General features: G+C 45.2%; 1 protein-coding gene across 1 annotated transcript in view; it reads right to left on the bottom strand.

Moving 5' to 3' along the window:
* The window catches only part of xpr1a (xenotropic and polytropic retrovirus receptor 1a), an 82,207-nt gene that overhangs the window by 35,971 nt on the left and 27,187 nt on the right, over positions 1-19,049 (bottom strand). The gene's annotated exons all lie outside the window — the stretch shown is intronic.

Below are 19,049 nucleotides of genomic sequence, written 5' to 3'. Positions count from 1 at the left end.
CAGATAGATTTTATCTGAACCTATCTGCAAATCTAACACACACACACACACACACACACACAGACAGAATACTGCATACATAAATTTCAGCAGGGTCTCAAACAGAGAATGACAGTAACAGAGTGCACCACTGAGTTAAATCTATGAATCATAGCATTTCATCTTCTGTTAAGTATGAAATAACTTTGGCAGATCCAGAGCAATAAAATCCAGGTAAGACGCCAGTGTTGCCTGGAGTGAGACAGAAGCACTCAGTCAGGAGTGTTACACACACTGTGAACACACCCGCTCCCTGCCACAACCCCGAGGGGGAACACCCCACTCTAAAGCCCGGCAGAGACAGAGAGGAAGGGTGTGCATTGTGTGTGTGTGTGTGAGTGTGTGTGTGCGCGCGCGCGTGCGTGCATGTGTGTGTGTGCGTGCATGTGCGTGCGTGTGTGCACGCATGTGTGTGTATGTGTATGCATAAGTGTGTTTCTACATGTGAGTGTATGTGCACGTACATCTGTATGTATTTATGTGCCCAAACTTGTTTGCCTAGCTCCCTAACCCTAACACACTCCCTAACCCTAACACACATCCTAACCCTAACACACTCCCAAACCCTAACACACATCCTAACCCTAAGACACTCCCTAACCTTAACACACATCCTAACCCTAACACACTCCCTAACCTTAACACACATCCTAACTCTAACACACTCCCTAACCCTAACACACATCCTAACTCTAACACACTCCCTAACCCTAAGTCATTTGATGCAATTCAATTCCCCAATATGTATCATCAATATGATCGTCTGATACATATCTATATATATATATTTTTTTTTTTTTTTCACTCTCTCATCTCTTGTTTGGGTGCCGCATTCTTGCTGCAGAAGCAGTCGTGACTCTCTCTGCAGAGTCATAATGTGAATCGGGTCCCAGTTAAATCTCTGGAGTCCATAAATCTACTGTGCATGGACAAACTTATCTGCCTAATTTCCACACAGCGGTCGTTTCTCTCTAAAAATGTTATTAAGGCACGAGAGAGAGAGAGAGCGAGAGAGAGAGAGGGGAACACAGAACATCAGCTAGGCTTTATAGGAGAAAGAGAGGGAGGAGGAGGAGGAGAGATAGGAACAGAGGAATAGAGAGGAACAGAGGAAGAAGGGATGAGAAGAACAGAGGAAGGAAGAGAGAGAAGACAGATATTTTGTATCAGGGCTGAGATATCATCTCCCATCAACCTGTGCTGTGGAACAGGCAGACGGAGGCTGAGATCGCCACACTGTAGCTTCACATCACATCGCATCACTTTCTGCTTAATCCTGTGCAGTGTTACCCGATCTCAAACAACAACGCCACTTCTGCGCTCTGTATCACCTCCATTCAGCAGACGTTAGAGCAACTGCACCCACGGTGGTACTAAAGGTGGTGGTACAGGTGGTGCCAGGCTGCTTTATAGTCGCTCTGGTGCCTGGCAAATTAAAGTTGGTTGGTGATTGGCTGTAAGACAGAGGAGAGTGGGTCTAAGCTGTGTGTGTAAGGCGTTTGTGTAAAGTGGATACACACACAGGTGGAGTAGAGTGTGTATGCATACATATAGGTGGAGTAGATTATGTATAGATACACACAGGTGGAGTAGAGTGTGTATAGATACATACAGGTGGAGTAGAGTGTGTGTAGATACACTCAGGTGGAGTAGAGTGTGTGTAGATGCACACAGGTGGAGTAGAGTGTGTGTAGATACACACAGGTGGAGTAGTGTGTGTGTAGATACACACAGGTGGAGTAGAGTGTGTGTAGATACACACAGGTGGAGTAGAGTGTGTGTAGATACACTCAGGTGGAGTAGAGTGTGTGTAGATGCACACAGGTGGAGTAGAGTGTGTGTAGATGCACACAGGTGGAGTAGAGTGTGTGTAGATGCACACAGGTGGCGCTCTGCTAACTGCACGTACCCAACCCCACTGTGACACAAATACCCAGTTCCCCCCTTCATCCCCCTCTCCCCCTCCCTCTCTTCCTCTCACTCTTTCCCTCTCCCTCCCTCCCTCCCTCTTTCTCTCCTCCTCTCCTTTCTCCTTTCTGGCTCCCCTGCCCCCACTTACCCCAGGCCATAATTAGTCTAGGCTAGCCCAGCTCCGCTGGGGTTTGGAGACCATTAGCAGTGCTCACATTGCCACTCGCCACAGTCCGGAGGCTCCGTGAGGAGGAGGAATCACAGTACACTCACGCATCCAACGCAAGCACACACAGTCAAAACACCCAGGCTCTCTCCGGGGGAAGTCAATCTGCATTTAGCGCGGAACTGTATTTCAAAGCAAACTCTGTGTGTGTGCGTGCACGTGTGCGTGCGTGTGTGTGCATGAGTGTATTGACATGGATTCTTGGCTCACAGCAGACAGTTTTAAGCCGACCAAGATGTCTGAATGTGTGTTTGTGTGTGTGTGTGTGTGTGTGTGTGTGTGTGTGTGTGTGTGTGTTTATTGACGTGGATTCCTGGCACAAAGCAGACCACATTATTCTAGCAGGCATGCAGGCAGAGGTGTGTGTATGCTGGCATTATTATGATAGCATTGAAGCAGAAAGAGGGATGTAAATTAATCTAAAGGAAGCACAACACAGTTGGATGACTGACTCACACACTGGCAAAGGATATGACATCATTAAACTCCAGAACACCCAGAGTGCTTTGTCTCTGTGCACTCGTAGTGTAATTAACGCAGCATTTTAAAACTAAAAGAAATTCCAAAACATTTTATAATAGTGGTGAAAGAGAAAGCCTGTTGGGTGCTATGTCATGTGATGCAGACTCTTCCTGCTTGCAAGTGCAACCCGTCTACTGTCCTGAGTGACCATGCAGAGACTATTAACCGATGAGACACAGCAGTTTCATAAAGAAGAAGCCTTAATTCAGCTAGCCAATATCCTGAGGGAGGTGTCCTGAGTGACATGTCGGGCAACAAGACCCATAACCAGGACATGACGGGACAGGACGAGGCCCATAACCAGGACATGACGGGACAGGACGAGGCCCATAACCAGGACATGACGGGACCCTCCCCCTGGTCATTCAGCACTCTGCTGTAAGCAGACGAATCCATAGACGCTTGTCTTCATTCAGAAATCCAACATGTCTGACAGGAAAAAACAGTAATTGCCCGTAATGGCAGCAGTAATTGTTTTAGAAACTCTAGGGCTGGAACGCTTGTGTGTGTGTGTGTGTGTGTGTGTGTGTGTGTGTGTGTGTGTGTGTGTGTGTGTGTGTGTGTGAGACTGGTTTGCCCCTGCTTTGCCTTCAGTAACTCAGCATTTGTGTATGACAGCATAAAAACACAAACAGGAACACGCAGCACAGACACACGAGGCTTCCATGACATTCAGTGTGCAGCCTGGCCTCAGAGCTGCAGGTACTAATGAAATAGGACAGATGAACATAAGCACCTACAATCACCGCATCAAAATGACAAAAGCAGATTAACAGGAGAGATAAAAATGACCTTCCTGGGTGTTTTTAAAGGACATCACAACCAAATTAATTGTGTTCGCTAAATGCTGTAAATTTGACAAGGAATGTGAATTAAGTCTTTTTTTTTGGCTATTGCTAGAAAGTGGAATAACTAATTTAATCTCAAATAAACCGAGTGTAACCCCAAAAAATAAGATCCATTATATAATCATATTTCTTGAAAGACTATGTTTTACAGAAAATTATTATACAATTTATACAAATTTTGGTGGGTCTCTTTCTGTCTCAGATTCAATTTCAATTTAAGTGAGCTTTACTGGCATGGCAAAATCATATTGTACTGCCAAAGCATTTATAGATAAACAGTAACATGTAAAAAACAGTAATATATAAACCAATGCAGATGACGAACAGAGCAGTAAACAGCAGAAAATACAGAATGTACATTTACACTATATATATATATATATATATACACGCACGCACGCACACACACACACACACACAGACACACACACTTTACAGGGTATAAATCTATATATACAATATATGTACATACATTATAGTATATATACCCTGTACAGGGTAAAAACTATATACAGTGTATATGTATGTATGTATGTATATATATATAATAATAATAATGTATTATACAGTATGTCTGCCTCTGTCTCTCTTTCAGGTGAAGCCTAGAAATCCTTCTGTCTGTTTCTGGTCCACATGAGGATGATGAATTTTCTTCCCATAATGCCCAGTTCAGCCCTTTTCCTCTCCACTCTTTACTGAGTGTTGAGTCCCCATAGAGGTAGAGGGGTACATGTAGAGCGGCAGAGTTAGTGGGGTAGATGTAAAGGGGTAGATGTAGATGTAGAGGGATAGATGTAGAGGGTTAGATATAGAAGTAGAGAGGTAGAGTAAAGGGATAGATGTTGAGGGGTAGATGTAGAGGTTGAGTAGAGGTAGAGAGGTAGAGTAGAGGGGTAGATGTTGAGGGGTAGATGTAGAGGTTGAGTAGAGGTAGAGAGGTAGAGTAGAGGGGTAGATGTTGAGGGGTAGATGTAGAGGTTGAGTAGAGGTAGAGAGGTAGAGTAGAGGGGTAGATGTTGAGGGGTAGATGTAGAGGTTGAGTAGAGGTAGAGAGGTAGAGTAGAGGGGTAGATGTTGAGGGGTAGATGTAGAGGTTGAGTAGAGGTAGAGAGGTAGAGTAGAGGGGTAGATGTTGAGGGGTAGATGTAGAGGTTGAGTAGAGGTAGAGAGGTAGAGTAGAGGAGTAGATGTAGACGGGCATAGGTAGAGGTAGAGGGGTAGCTGTAGATGTAGAGGGGTAGATGTATATGTAAAGTGGTAGATGTAGAGGTAGAGGGGTAGCTGTAGATGTAGAGGGGTAGATGTAGAGGGGTAGGTGTAGAGGGGTAGCTGTAGATGTAGAGCGGTACATGTAGAGGGGTAGCTGTAGATGTAGAGGGGTAGATGTTGAGGGGTAGATGTAGAGGTACAGGGGTAGATGTAGAGGTACAGGGGTAGATGTATACTGCCAATGTCTTACAGATTTCAGCCTGAGAACTGAAAACCTCACTAAACAAGGAGCACGTGCAAGACCAGAGAAACAGTGCTGGTGTCGTAGCCATGGTTACAGGGTAATAAAATCAAACACATATCCAATAGAATAACAAAGAGCATGGATGATCTTAGTGACATTAGACAACAGACACAAACCTGATCTGACTTCAGTGATCTGTCTCTCACAGCAAAGCTGTCCAGAGGGTCTTCACACACACCTGTCAGCAGCTGTCTGATCCAAGCATACGTGCTCATTAGTCCTCTGTAGAGAAGGCTGTTCTAACCACTCGGTCTCCTCACATTAGATCAGACTTCTAAATGATCAGACCAGCAGAGTGAGGGAGATCAGACTCTCACGCATGTTCAGAAGCTCATGTTTTAACACCTCTGTTGGAAAGCGGAGATGGGACAGGACTTGGGGAAGATGGAAGGGAAGAAACCAATCAGGTGATGTGGCTCACTGTCATGTGCTGATCTCAGAGCAGTATTTACCTTTAAAGCACAGACTGACAGAACTGTCAGTCTTAAAAATGTAAAGATAAATGTTGTGTATAAGAGCCAGGCCAGTGCTGGAGCTGACATGGCCATTCCTGCCAGAGGGGTCCGCCTTCCCCGCACACGCTGTGGGCCTTTGGCAGAGAAAACAGCAAAGCCTGCCATTCGTATCCAAGACACCAGAGAACAATCTAGAACTGCCTGTCGCTGCAGACAGTCTCGGCACGCAGTGTGAAATCATCCTTACGTCTTCCAACATGTTTAACATGGCACAATTAACTTCATAAGAGCTGGCAGCAGTCATTAGAGAGATGATTGAGGTTATGAGTTATTATCTTTGCTAATGTGTTTGGGCAGAGAGAGGGAGAGAGGAAAAGAGAGAGAGAGAGTGATAGTGAAATGGGGAGAGGGTTAGAGAGAGAGAGAGAGAGAGAATAAATACCTATTAGACTAATCTTTTCCTCCCCATAGCTATTTTGTGTGTGTGTGTGTGTGTGTGTGTGTGTGTGTGTATTAGAGACATTAGAATTGTAGCAGTGGTGTTATATTTCTATTGGAGTGCTGTACTGTGAAATGCTGAAGACATAGATTCTAGCGAGTGCATGAGCAGTGTGGTACTATCAGTTGTTTTAACCCTTGAGTGCACTGGGGAGGAACACACACACACACACACACCATTTCACTGCGCGTTATACTGTGTATGACTATGTATGTGACGAATAAACCAAACTTGAACTTGAACTTGAACACACACACATGCACCCACGTACGCACACTCTCACACACACACACACACACGCACGCACACACACACATGTATGCACACTCACACACACACACACGTACACACTCACACACACGCACGCACGCACACACGCACGCACACTCACACACACACACGCACCCACACTTACACACACACACGTACGCACACTCACACACACACATTATACGCTACATTAACAGAGTAGTAATGAGAGTGTCTCATCTCTCTCCCCAGAGACCTCCACAAGGGACGCAACAGCTGCTCTGCTCCATACTGGCATGTGTGTGAGAAAGAGAGAGAGAGAGAGAGAGAGAGAGAGAAATTAAATTCTTCATAAAATCATGTTATGTTATTTGTTCTAAAATGGAGGAGTAGAAATATCTAAGTCTGTCTTCAGGATTAGATGGAAATACCAACCCAATACCAAACCAATATAAACTCTATATTAACTCTATATGAACCCTGTATTACTTCAATACCAAACCTATATTAACCTTATAATCCTTATAATTTTACCCTGGTACCAACCCTATATTAACCCTACAAATCAACAGTAACTCAATATCAACCCAATATTAACACCATATTAACACTATAACCCTATAACATTAACTCTACATTAACCTGACACCAATTCAATCCAATTCCATCCCAATATTAACCTTATATTAACCCTATATAACCCTATATTAACCCTAAAATAACTCTATACTAACCCTATATTAAACCTATATTAACCCCATATTAAACCTATAATATCCCTATATTACTCCATCTTAACCCTATTAATCCTGTTACCCCATATTAAATTTATATTAACCCTATATTAGCCAATATTAACCCTGTATTAACCCTAAAATAACCCTATATTAACAATATATTACTCCTATATTAACCTTGTATTAACCCTATATTAACCCTGTATATTACCCCATCTTAACCTTATATTAACCCTATAATAACCCTATATTACCTCATATTAACCCAATGTTACCCCATATTAATCCTGTATTAACCCTAAAATAACCCTATATTACCCCATCTTAACCCTACACTAACCCTAATTTAACCCTGTATTAAACCTATATCACCCCTATATTAAACATATATTACCCCTATATTACCCCATATTACCCCTAAATTAACCCTACATTAACTCTATATTACCCAATATTACCCCTATTTTAACCCAGTATTAACTATATATTACCCCTATTTTAACCCTGTATTAACCCTATATTACTACTATATTAAACCTATATTAACCATACATTAACCATATATTAACCCTACATTAACCCAGCACCAGTTCTATCGCAACAGAGACCAATAGCTGCTTTGTGCCGCAGTGCTTGTGGGACTGACACTAATACTGCCTGGTTGCTTGGCTGTCCCTGTTACCGTGGAGCTGTTAGCAACCAGTGCCAAGGAAACGGCCTTCCTGAGCACCCAGCCAATGACGTTCATGTTGGTTTGTGTGATGAATGCGAATGAACAGGTGTCCATTGGGTGCATGCGTGTGTGTGTGTGTGTGTGTGTGTGTGTGTATGTGTGTGTGTGTGTGTGTGGATGTGGGGTTAATGTGGGATAAAAGCACTGACACTTTGTGTTTGAATGTGTATGTGTGTGTGTGTTCATGTGTGTGTGTGTTTGTGTGTGTATGTTTATCTACATGTGTGTGTGTGTATGTGTGTGCGTGTGTTTGTGTGTGTGTGTGTGTGTGTCCATTTGCAGTTTCATTGTTCTTTCAATTTCAATTTTCAACAACCAACAGAGCAAGAAAAGCATTTACTAGAACACAGAGAGGAACAGAAGTGATGCTGTTTTTCCCAGCATGCTGTTCAGCAGGGGGGCAGGACAGGGTGAGGGGGTGGGGAGGGGTCAGTCAGCAGAAAGCTTTAATCAATGAAGCTCTGATCAGCCCAGCCATGTAGCTCTGAAAAAGAGTCATCCAGCCTGCTTACTTCACAATCAATACAACCCAATCATGCACACACACATACACACAAACACACACACACACACACACACTGACACACACACATACACTCACTCACAAACACAGACACTCGCAAAGACACACACGCACATACATGCATACTCACAAAGACACACACACGCGTGCACACACACACACACACGCACACACACACAATACACACACGTGCACACACACACACATGCACACACTCACACACAAGCACACTCATTCGAACTAACAGATACACACACACACACTCACACACACACACATGCACACACAAGCACACACTCATTCGAACTAACAGATACACACACACACACTCACACAAACACACATGTATGCACACAGGCTATGCTCAGCCTTCTGGTCTGAGATACTTTTCTCCTCCTTGGCGCTGATGTGTGTATGTGATGTATGTGAGTGTTGTGTGTGTGTGTGCATGATGTGTGTGTGTGTGTGTAATGTATGTAATGTTAGTGAGGCGGTGTGTTGACCCTAATCAGTGATTACAGAGTGAGGAGATGAATCAGGAATCCATGAACACAATGAAAGTGACATGAAAAGCTACTGCATGCACGACTACTGATAAAACAGCCTGTTTAGACTACAGAGACTACAGTTACCTACACACTCTAGACCTGCACATTCTACAAATGCACACTCTAGACCTACCCACTCTACAAATACACACTCTAGACCTGCGCATTCTACAAATACACACTCTAGACCTACCCACTCTACAAATACACACTCTAGACCTGCACATTCTACAAATACACACTCTAGACCTGCACATTCTACAAATACACACTCTAGACCTACCCACTCTACAAATACACACTCTAGACCTGCACATTCTACAAATACACACTCTAGACCTGCACATTCTACAAATACACACTCTAGACCTGCACATTCTACAAATACACACTCTAGACCTACACATTCTACAAATACACACTCTGGACCTGCACATTCTACAAATGCACACTCTAGACCTACCCACTCTACAAATACACACTCTAGACCTGCACATTCTACAAATACACACTCTAGACCTACCCACTCTACAAATACACACTCTAGACCTGCACATTCTACAAATACACACTCTAGACCTGCACATTCTACAAATACACACTCTAGACCTACCCACTCTACAAATACACACTCTAGACCTGCACATTCTACAAATACACACTCTAGACCTACACATTCTACAAATTCACACTCTAGACCTACCCACTCTACAAATACACACTCTAAGACCTACCCACTCTACAAATACACACTCTAAGACCTACCCACTCTACAAATACACACTCTAGACCTACCCACTCTACAAATACACACTCTGGACCTACACATTCTACAAATACACACTCTAGACTTACACACTCTAGACCTGCACATTCTACAAATACATACTCTAGATCTGCACATTTTACAAATACACAATCAAGACCTACACACTCTAGACCTACACACTTTAGACGTACACAGTCTGAGATGACAGAGTGGGGTTATGGTTGTGTGTTGAAGGTGGGGGTGTGTGTGATGGTGTGTGTTGGATTTTTGTTGAGGGCGTGTATGTGATGGTTGTGGGTTGAGGGTGCGTTTGTGTGATGGATGTGTGTGTTTCTATTGGGGTAATTATCTGGGGGCCATAGATGCTTGGTCATGTGACCAGTTGGAAGGGTGAGGGCTGCTTCAGTAGAATCCTGTGGGACATGTGTGGCTGGGGGCAGGGAGAGTGTGTGTGTGTGTGTGTGTGTGTGTGTGTGCGCGTGTGTGTGTGCGTGCGTGTGTGTGTGTGTGTGTGTGTGCGCGCGTGTGTTTAAATGAGTGCGTGTGTGTGTGTTTGGCCAGTCTGAGTGTGTGTGTGTGTGTGTGTGCAGTAGTTGGTGTTGGAGGCGGAATACATCAGTGTACCCTCATAAAAGAGCATAGCTGATGACGAGAGAGGTGTGTGTGTGTTCTGTCAGACCCTGATTCACCCTGTCTCATAGAGCATGATGGATGAGACATCCTGCTGATCACCAACACACACACGCGCACACGCACACACACACACACACACACACGCACACACAAACAAAGATGCGCGTACGCACACACGCACGCACGCACACACACACCCACGCACACATGCACACACACACACAAACCCATCTGTGCACCCATGCATAGGTACGTGCGCATGTATACACACACTTGATTTAGCGCTCTTTTCCTTTGCAAGTGGCCTCTCCCCAGCAGAACTGCACCAGACACTGGCCTCTGTCACTGGACACTGGCCTCTGTCACTGGACACTGGGCTGTCACTGGACACTGGGCCCTGGCCTCTGTCACTGGACACTGGGCCCTGGGCTCTGTCACTGGACACTGGGCTGTCACTGGACACTGGGCTCTGTCACTGGACACTGGGCTGTCACTGGACATTGGGCCCTGGCCTCTGTCACTGGACACTGGGCCCTGGCCTCTGTCACTGGACACTGGCCTCTGTCACTGGACACTGGGCTCTGTCACTGGACACTGGGCTCTGGCACTGGACACTGGGCTCTGTCACTGGACACTGGGCTGTCACTGGACATGGGCCCTGGCCTCTGTCACTGGACACTGGGCCCTGGCCTCTGTCACTGAACCCTGGACACTGGCCTCTGTCACTGGACACTGGGCACTGGGCACTGTCACTGAACCCTGGACACTGGCCTCTGTCACTGGACACTGGGCACTGGACACTGGCCTCTGTCACTGGACACTGGGTGCTGTCACTGGACACTGAGCTCTGTCACTACACACTGGACAGTGGGCTCTGTCACTGGACACTGGACACTGCGCTCTTTCACTGGACACTGGACTTTGGTGTCACAGAGCTGCTGTACAATACTACAACCACAAGCTAGAAATTAATCTGTGGTGGTCTTTATGCCTACACACACACACACACACACACACACACACACACACAGACACACACACACACAGACACACACACACACAGACACACAGACACACACAGACACAAACACACACATACAGTCACACTCGTTAAAAGGCTAATTCTCCTGAGTGACTTGTAATGAGCCCAGACCATAATCCTCCCCTCCCCCACTGCCTCCTCTTATTGGCTGATGCAGAGCAGGACATCACTCGATCGCTGAACTCGAATAAATCTGGACTGTAAAACAGTAGATTCGTGCAGTGTGTTTGTGTGTGTGTGTGTGTGTGTGTGTTTAGCTATATTTGACCCAGGAGGTTGTCAATCACAGGGATTCAATTATTTTTGTTTTGTCTCTGCCGTGCTGACCACAGTCAGGAAGTTCTTTGGCCAGTTTACCATTATAATTAGATTAATGTAGAACAAAGGAAGAGAGAGAGAGAGAGAGAGAGAGAGAGAGAGAAAGAGAGAGAGAGAGAGAGAGACACTTCTGCATTTACATGTTAAATTTAATCTTTCGCATAATGACCGCGCTTGTTGAGATGTGCCATCATACAATAGGACATTCCCAATCCTGGCTGGATTTACTGGTCTGTTGTCCTGTGCTGGTGGGAACCTTGATTTCCAGACCTGTGGCTGCATCTCACTCTCTCTACACCAGAACCAGCAGAAGGGTGAGACTGTCTATAGCAGAGACAAATCCACCCACATGTAGAGCTAATGTGTGTACGGCATTAAAAAACAGACACTGGATAGACAAGAAGGCGAGAGAAATTCTTAATAGAAATTCATCACCAACAAGGTCAGAGAAAAAAGGGGAGAGAGAGAGAGAGAGAGAGAGAGAGAGAGAGAGAGAGAGAGAGAGAGAGAGCGAAGGAGCGAGAGAAAAAGGCATTGCTTACAGCTAGAACTTCTCCATGCAGTTTTAATACACACCTGTGTATATAGACAGCACTTGCATGCACGCACACACACACACACACACACACACACACACACATACAAAGGCAAAAGATAAAAGTGAGGCTCTGTAGAACCTGATAGTCATAGATGCTCAAACACACCCTTTCATCTGTGAGTGCTCACACATGCACAAACAAACAAATAAATACAAAGACACACAAACGCATTTAAGAACTGACACTGAAAATGTAAAATTGTGTATGTAATGCATATGTTTGTGTGTATACTGTGTGGAAACAGTATGTAATGTTTTTGTGTGTGTATGTGTATGTGTGTGTGTGTACTGTATGTAGTGTGTGTGTGTGTGTGTGTGTTTGTGTGTGTACTGTATGTAGTGTGTGTGTATCTGTGTGTGTGTGTGTGTGTGTGTGTAGCTCCTGCTGTCAATCTGCAATAGTAGGTGAACTCCACAGATCACTAGATCACCACAGATCACTACAGACTCCACAGATTACCACAGATCACCACTACCAGTGTACAAACATTCTCCTGTCAGCATTGTTTTCCATGGCAACACTGCATGTGCATTTCTGTTTTTTGTGTGTAACCAAGAACATGATTTTTCATGATTTGTCCTCATTAATTACAATCCTCACCTGTTGCTGTCACCTCACCTGTAACTCATACAGGCTGCGTTTAAAAGTACTGAATCCTTACACACGTGACTGACTCACTTGAGTTCACACACACAGCTGAAGCCTTGTATTCCTAATCACATATCTCTTTTTGACCTTGTTTTGGCATTTCCCTGTAGACTCTTTTTTGTATTGTATTGGCCTGATCGCTGGTATTTTGACCTTTGAACTGTTCCATTTATGAGTTCTGACTGGTGTAATAAACTGGACTGCGACTGCATCCAAACTCAACTCTGATTCATTCTAGACAATGTTCCAGATGCTCTGTTGAGAATTTATGAATCATCTACAACACTCAAAATAAACATGTTGCAAAAACATATCATGAATATAAAAATCATAAAAACTGTACATGCGCATTAATGTAATAAAGTATTACAAAAGATCAGCATGGAAATGTAATAAAGTATTACAGTGGTAAAAATGTAATTACAATAATGGTTAAGTCTTATGTATTATATACATAAGACTTTATTATATTATTATGCAAATGTTTACATTATCGGGTTTTCTAACATTTCTGGGTTTATTATATTATCAGGAAATTTTTATAACATTTAGCTCTACAGACCTCTACCAGTCTCCAGACAGACCTCACCACTACCAGTCTACACTCAGATCTACCAGACCTGCCATGGTATAAGTGTCATATGTGTGAGAGTATTAAAGGTGTCTGTCACGGAACGCTCTCCTCCCACGCGTCACGTGGTTTGGCCCCCCGTGTGCAGTGGGAGGGTCTTGTTTGTTTACTTGTAACCATGCCTGCACACACCTGCACCTGGTTAGTGTTTTGTCTTTGTGTAGTTAAACCTCCGTCAGCGTGTGCAGTGCGGTCATTCAATGCGTTTGTTCGCGCCGTTTATGTGCCTGTTAATGTTCACAGCGTTAATGTTAAACGCGTTCGTGTCCGTTTTCACTCTGAGTGCCCGTGTTTGTGTTCAGCGTTTACGTTAGTGCCTTTGTCTTCTTCAATAAATGTCTACGTCGACATAGTCTGTGCATCCTGCTCCTCGCCCTGCGGCACTCGGGCCGTTACAGTGTCAGATATGTGAGAGTATTGAACGTGCTAGTGGCTCGTGTATGTTAACAGGTGTTCGGCTGTACATGAACAGGACAAGAAGGTGAAACATCCAGATGACTGCTGTTGATGTGTCCACAGGTACTGGACACACAAGCTGAAGACAGACTGAGACGTTTCTACCCCTCCGTTTCACAACAGATAATAACAAACATGGTTTTACAGAGGACTGAATTTTGCCCCCTCCTCCCTGTCTACCTCTCCCTCTCTTTTTCACTCTCCCTTCATCTTTTTTCTGTCTATCTCAGTTCAACTCAATAACCAGTACTGTCTAGACCATGTGGAGGTACAGTGTTGCAGTATGCAGCCAAAGCATTAAACTACATGAATGAGCACCTAACATGTAGCAGTGCCCATCTTGACTGTGCCCCCTCACGTCAGCTGGGGGGGGGGGCTCTTTTTTCTGCTCAGCTCTTGGCCTTGCAGGCCTTTGTAGGGGTAGGAGTGAGGGTCACTATTTTTTTTTTATGTAGCCAGTATTACTAACCTTTTTTTGAATTGAGTAATAGTAGAAATTGGCCTACATGCTTTTACAAAATTTTGTGTGCATGATTTCAGGTGGGGGTTTGTTCGACTGAAATGTAGATATGAGAGTGACCCCCACACCTCACTACCCCACTGCAGAACTGATTAAATGATCAAGTAAAATCACTCAAATTTGCCAAATTTGAACATGTATTTGAATGTGAATTTGATGTTTAATTGCATAGAATGCCGTGCTTTCTCTCTGTTCATTGAATGCTGGAAAGGAATTTCCATCTGAACTAATTCTTAGTCCTAAATAATTATACTCTCCAGGTTTCTAATTACCCTAATATGAGACTCTGTATCCCTGAGGCCTGTTTCTGAAAATGATCATTTTTGAATGCCAGGGCCCAGGTCTGGCAGTACTGCTCCAGCAGGTCCAGGGCCCGGGTCTGGCAGTACTGCTCCAGCAGGTCCAGGGCCCGGCTCTGGCAGTACTGCTCCAGCAGGTCCAGGTTCTGTTGTATCTCCTGCTCAGTGGGTGACAGGAGAACCAGGCCATCTGTGTAGAGCAGAAATGTGATTTCTGAGTGGTGTAGAGTGAGACCAGGTGTTACAGAGCGTTCTGAAATGGTGGTCTGTTGGTTGCTGTAAATGTTGAACAATTTTGGGCTTAAGCAGCAGCCTTGTCTCCATCCACGCTCCAGAGAAAAGAACACGACTCACGAGAAAAGAACACGGTCCTTTTGTTGCCAATCTTTATACTGCACGTATTGTTTGGGTAGAATGATTTATCCATTAATGTTAGGTATCCATTAATGTTAGGTATCCAGTAATGCTAGGTATACATTAATGCTGGGTATCCATTAATGTTAGATATCCATTAATGTTAGGTATCCATTAATGCTGGGTATCCATTAATGTTAGGTATCTATTAATGCTAGGTATCCATTAATATTAGATATCCATTAATGTTAGGTATCCAGTAATGCTAGGTATCCATTAATGCTGGGTATCCATTAATGCTAGGCATCCATTAATATTACATATCCATTAATGTTAGGTATCTATTAATGCTAAGTATCCATTAATGTTAGATATATATTAATGTTAGGTATCCATTAATGCTGGGTATCCATTAATGTTAGATATCCATTAACGTTAGCTATCCATTAATGCTGGGTAACCATTAATGCTAGGTATTGTCACGTTACGGCTCCTCTCCACAAACGTCTCCCTGTGTGTTCGTCTGCATGACCACGCCCTCCTTGTGTGTCGTTAGTGTGTATGTATATAGGTCCTTTGTCTACATACTTGTTTTGTCGTTGTTTGAACCAGGTTATCTTGCTAACCACGTCTTTGTCTATGTTTATAATAAAATGTTTCGTTGTGTCAGACACGGCTCGTCCCCGCATCCTGCTTTGCCTCCGAACGTCACAGAAATAACAACCGTCAAAGGATGCCGGGAAAAAGAAAGGGGCAGAAGGGGAGTAAGTGCAAGTCCTCAGCCCATGCAGGGAGGCCCCCGTGTTCCTGGGTACCCTCCTGACTCCCGCAGTAGGGGAGCGTGGTCCCGGTGCGGAAGCGAGGGAGTCCCACGGGGCTACGTCCAACAACCTAGGTTGGTACAACGACTTCCAGTCTTCCGAGTCGGAGCACATGGACTTCTGCAACACCAAGGAGAGACCGTCGCTCCTCTTGGCCTCGCTCTATGGTCCTGCAGAAGAGGAGGAATCCGCTGGGTCCTCTACGGACCTTTCGGAGGACTACGCGGGTGATGGAGAGAGGAGCGGGTCCTGTTACCCTTAGATGGACCACCAGGAGTACTATGGGGAGCAAGATGAGAGTGAGTGTCAAACGGACACTGACCTCCGATCGGAATACACGGAGGTCAGCTCCCGATCGGGTTCAGAGGTGATGGAGGTGGAGGAGGCTCTCGATTGGGATTCTCCTTCCGATATGGACACGGTATTGGTGGACTCTGAATGCGAAGAGCCTCCAGTGCCCAAGGTACCACCTAAGGCTCCGCCCAGGAGACTCTGCTCCAGAACAATCAGGTGGCCCAAGGGGGCTTGCGAGGAGGTATTATCCTCAGAGGAGGACACTCCCTCAGCGAAGGATTGCAGCCCCAAAGCTCAAACGCCTAAGCCAAAGCCACACAAAGGCACGAAGGCGGTGTCACCGGTGCCCGCTCCATTAATGTTGAGTATCCATTAATGTTAGGTATCCATTAATGTTATGTATCCATTAATGTTAGGAATCCATTAATGCTGGGTATCCATTAATGTTAGGAATCCATTAATGCTGGGTATCCATTAATGTTAGGAATCCATTAATGTTAGGTATCCATTAATGCTGGGTATCCATTAATGTTAGGTATCCATTAATGCTGGGTATCCATTAATGCTAGGTATCCATTAATGCTGGGTATCCATTAATGCTAGGTATCCATTAAAGCTAGGTATCCATTAATGCTGGATATCCATTAATGCTAGGTATCCATTAAAGCTAGGTATCCATTAATGCTGGGTATCCATTAATCCTAGGTATCCAGTAATGCTAGGTATCCAGTAATGCTAGGTATCCATTAAAGCTAGGTATCCATTAATGCTGGATATCCATTAATGCTGGGTATCCAGTAATGCTAGGTATCCAGTAATGCTAGGTATCCATTAAAGCTAGGTATCCATTAATGTCAGGTTTGTCAGCGCGACACCACTAATCTATATTAAATAACTTATTTATTTTTTATAAGGAATTAGCAGGAGGGCTTTGCTCATACACACAATCTCATGTCCATAAACACACACACATACGCACACACACACACACATACGCACACACAAAAACACACACACACACACACACACACACACACAATCTCATGTCTGTTCACGCGCACACACAATCTCATGTCTGCTCATATGCACACTGTCATGGCTGGCTGGTCTCCCAGCAGGAGGGACACGCCCACTCTGGTTCGGAATCATAGCAAACACCTGCCTCGCTCCAAATCTCCCACGTACTGATTGTACTCACCTGTTCTTTGTGTGTTTCCCACTATTTTGACCCTGAGGAGAGTGTGTGTGTGTATCGATACGGAATACCACGCTACGTCCCACTATCTTTGTTGTGTTTATTTTGTCGTTGTACTGCTTCTGTTTACTATGGAGAATAAAGAGCTCTTTTCTTCAGCCACGCCTCTTGCTTTCTCGGTGTCACCAGCGTCACAGAATGCGCAGCCTCCAGGGAGCGTGGAAGGCACACCTGTCTGGGCACACCTGTCTGGGCACACCTGCTCACTGCTCAAATGATGGCACTTGAGCAGCAGAGTCAGGAAATGAGGGAGATTTCTTCTATGGTGCAGAGCGTCGGGCAGTGTGTCACTGAGATCACATCGAGTCCCGAGAACAGAGTGACTTCACCCAGAACTCCATCAGTCCCTGAGGGGATGCGAGGTCTGACCGCCCCCTCCTAAGGTTTTGGATGGAGATGCCGAGAGCTGTGAAGGGTTCATGGAGCTAGATTTCCGTTATCAGCCCCATCTGCCAGACCGCTTTTGAACGACTACCTGGGGTTTCTACAGGAACTCAAGGCAGTGTTTCACCACCCCCATCAGGGGAAGATCTGTGGAAGGGCTCTACTGCAGCTAAGGCAGGGATTGCGTACGGCTGCGGACTACACGATGGAGTTCGGGACACTGGAAGCGGGTTCCCGCTGGAACGAAGCCGCACTGGTTGATGTGTTCCTGAATGGACTGAGGGGAGAATTACAGGCAGAACTGGCCTGTAAATAGGAGGTGTCGACGTTGAATGAGGCAGTTCACTTAGCCGTCACCTATGATCAGCTACCGCGGGAGCGAAGGCTGAGCTTATGCAACTGGGCCTTGGTGCGTCGAAAGCCAAGAGAACGAAAGGAGAAGAGCGGCTTGGTGAGTCGTTCCCCAGCCCTCTCAACGTTCCCAAATCAACGTAAGGGTGTCGCACCATCGTCGCCTTTTCCCAGTCGCAGCTATGGTAGAATCTGGAGCAGCTGGGAACGTAATGGACTGGAGCCTGGCTAAGAGACTGGGGATAAAGGTGATCTCTCTACCATCTCCCGTAAGTGTGCATGGGTTGGACGGTGGCCCTGTGGGTTCGGGGCTCATCACTCATATCACCCCCCATATTCTCCTGGAGATAATCGGGGAGCACGTTGAGAGACTGTGTTTTTATTTACTACCTTCTCTGTCTCACCCTCTCACTCTCGGTTTGCCTTGGCTGCGGAAGCAGCCTGAGAACCGCATCCTCCAGTGGGCACCCTCTTGCAGCAGGCAGTGCACCTAGTAGAGTGATGTCCCTCTAGTCCACTTCTATAGAGTCCTGACACTCACAAAAACAGAGCTGTTCCTCAAGAATATCTGGCACTGGCTAAGGTGTTTAGTTCAGCAAGGGCTACACAGACATCCCCCTCCCCCCCACCCACAAGGGGTATTGTGCCATAACCCTGAAAGAGGGGTTTATTTCCCCCAGAAGCAGGATTTATCTCCTTTCTCAGGAAGAAACCTGTATCATAGAACAGTACATCAAAGAAGCCACTGTTCAAGGATATATACATCCCTCCAAACTGCCGGCTTCAGCCAGCGTGTTCTTTGTCCAAAAGAAAGATGGGGGGGTTGAGACCATGTGTAGACTACCAAGGACAGAATAAACTACTGGTCAAGT

The sequence above is a fragment of the Electrophorus electricus genome, chromosome 25, assembly GCF_041902795.1.
Source record: "Electrophorus electricus isolate QZ-2024a chromosome 25, ASM4190279v1, whole genome shotgun sequence".
In the NCBI taxonomy this organism is placed as follows: domain Eukaryota; kingdom Metazoa; phylum Chordata; class Actinopteri; order Gymnotiformes; family Gymnotidae; genus Electrophorus; species Electrophorus electricus.
The sequence above is the reverse complement of the archived record's forward strand: the minus strand, read 5'-3'. Positions and strand labels throughout refer to the sequence as shown.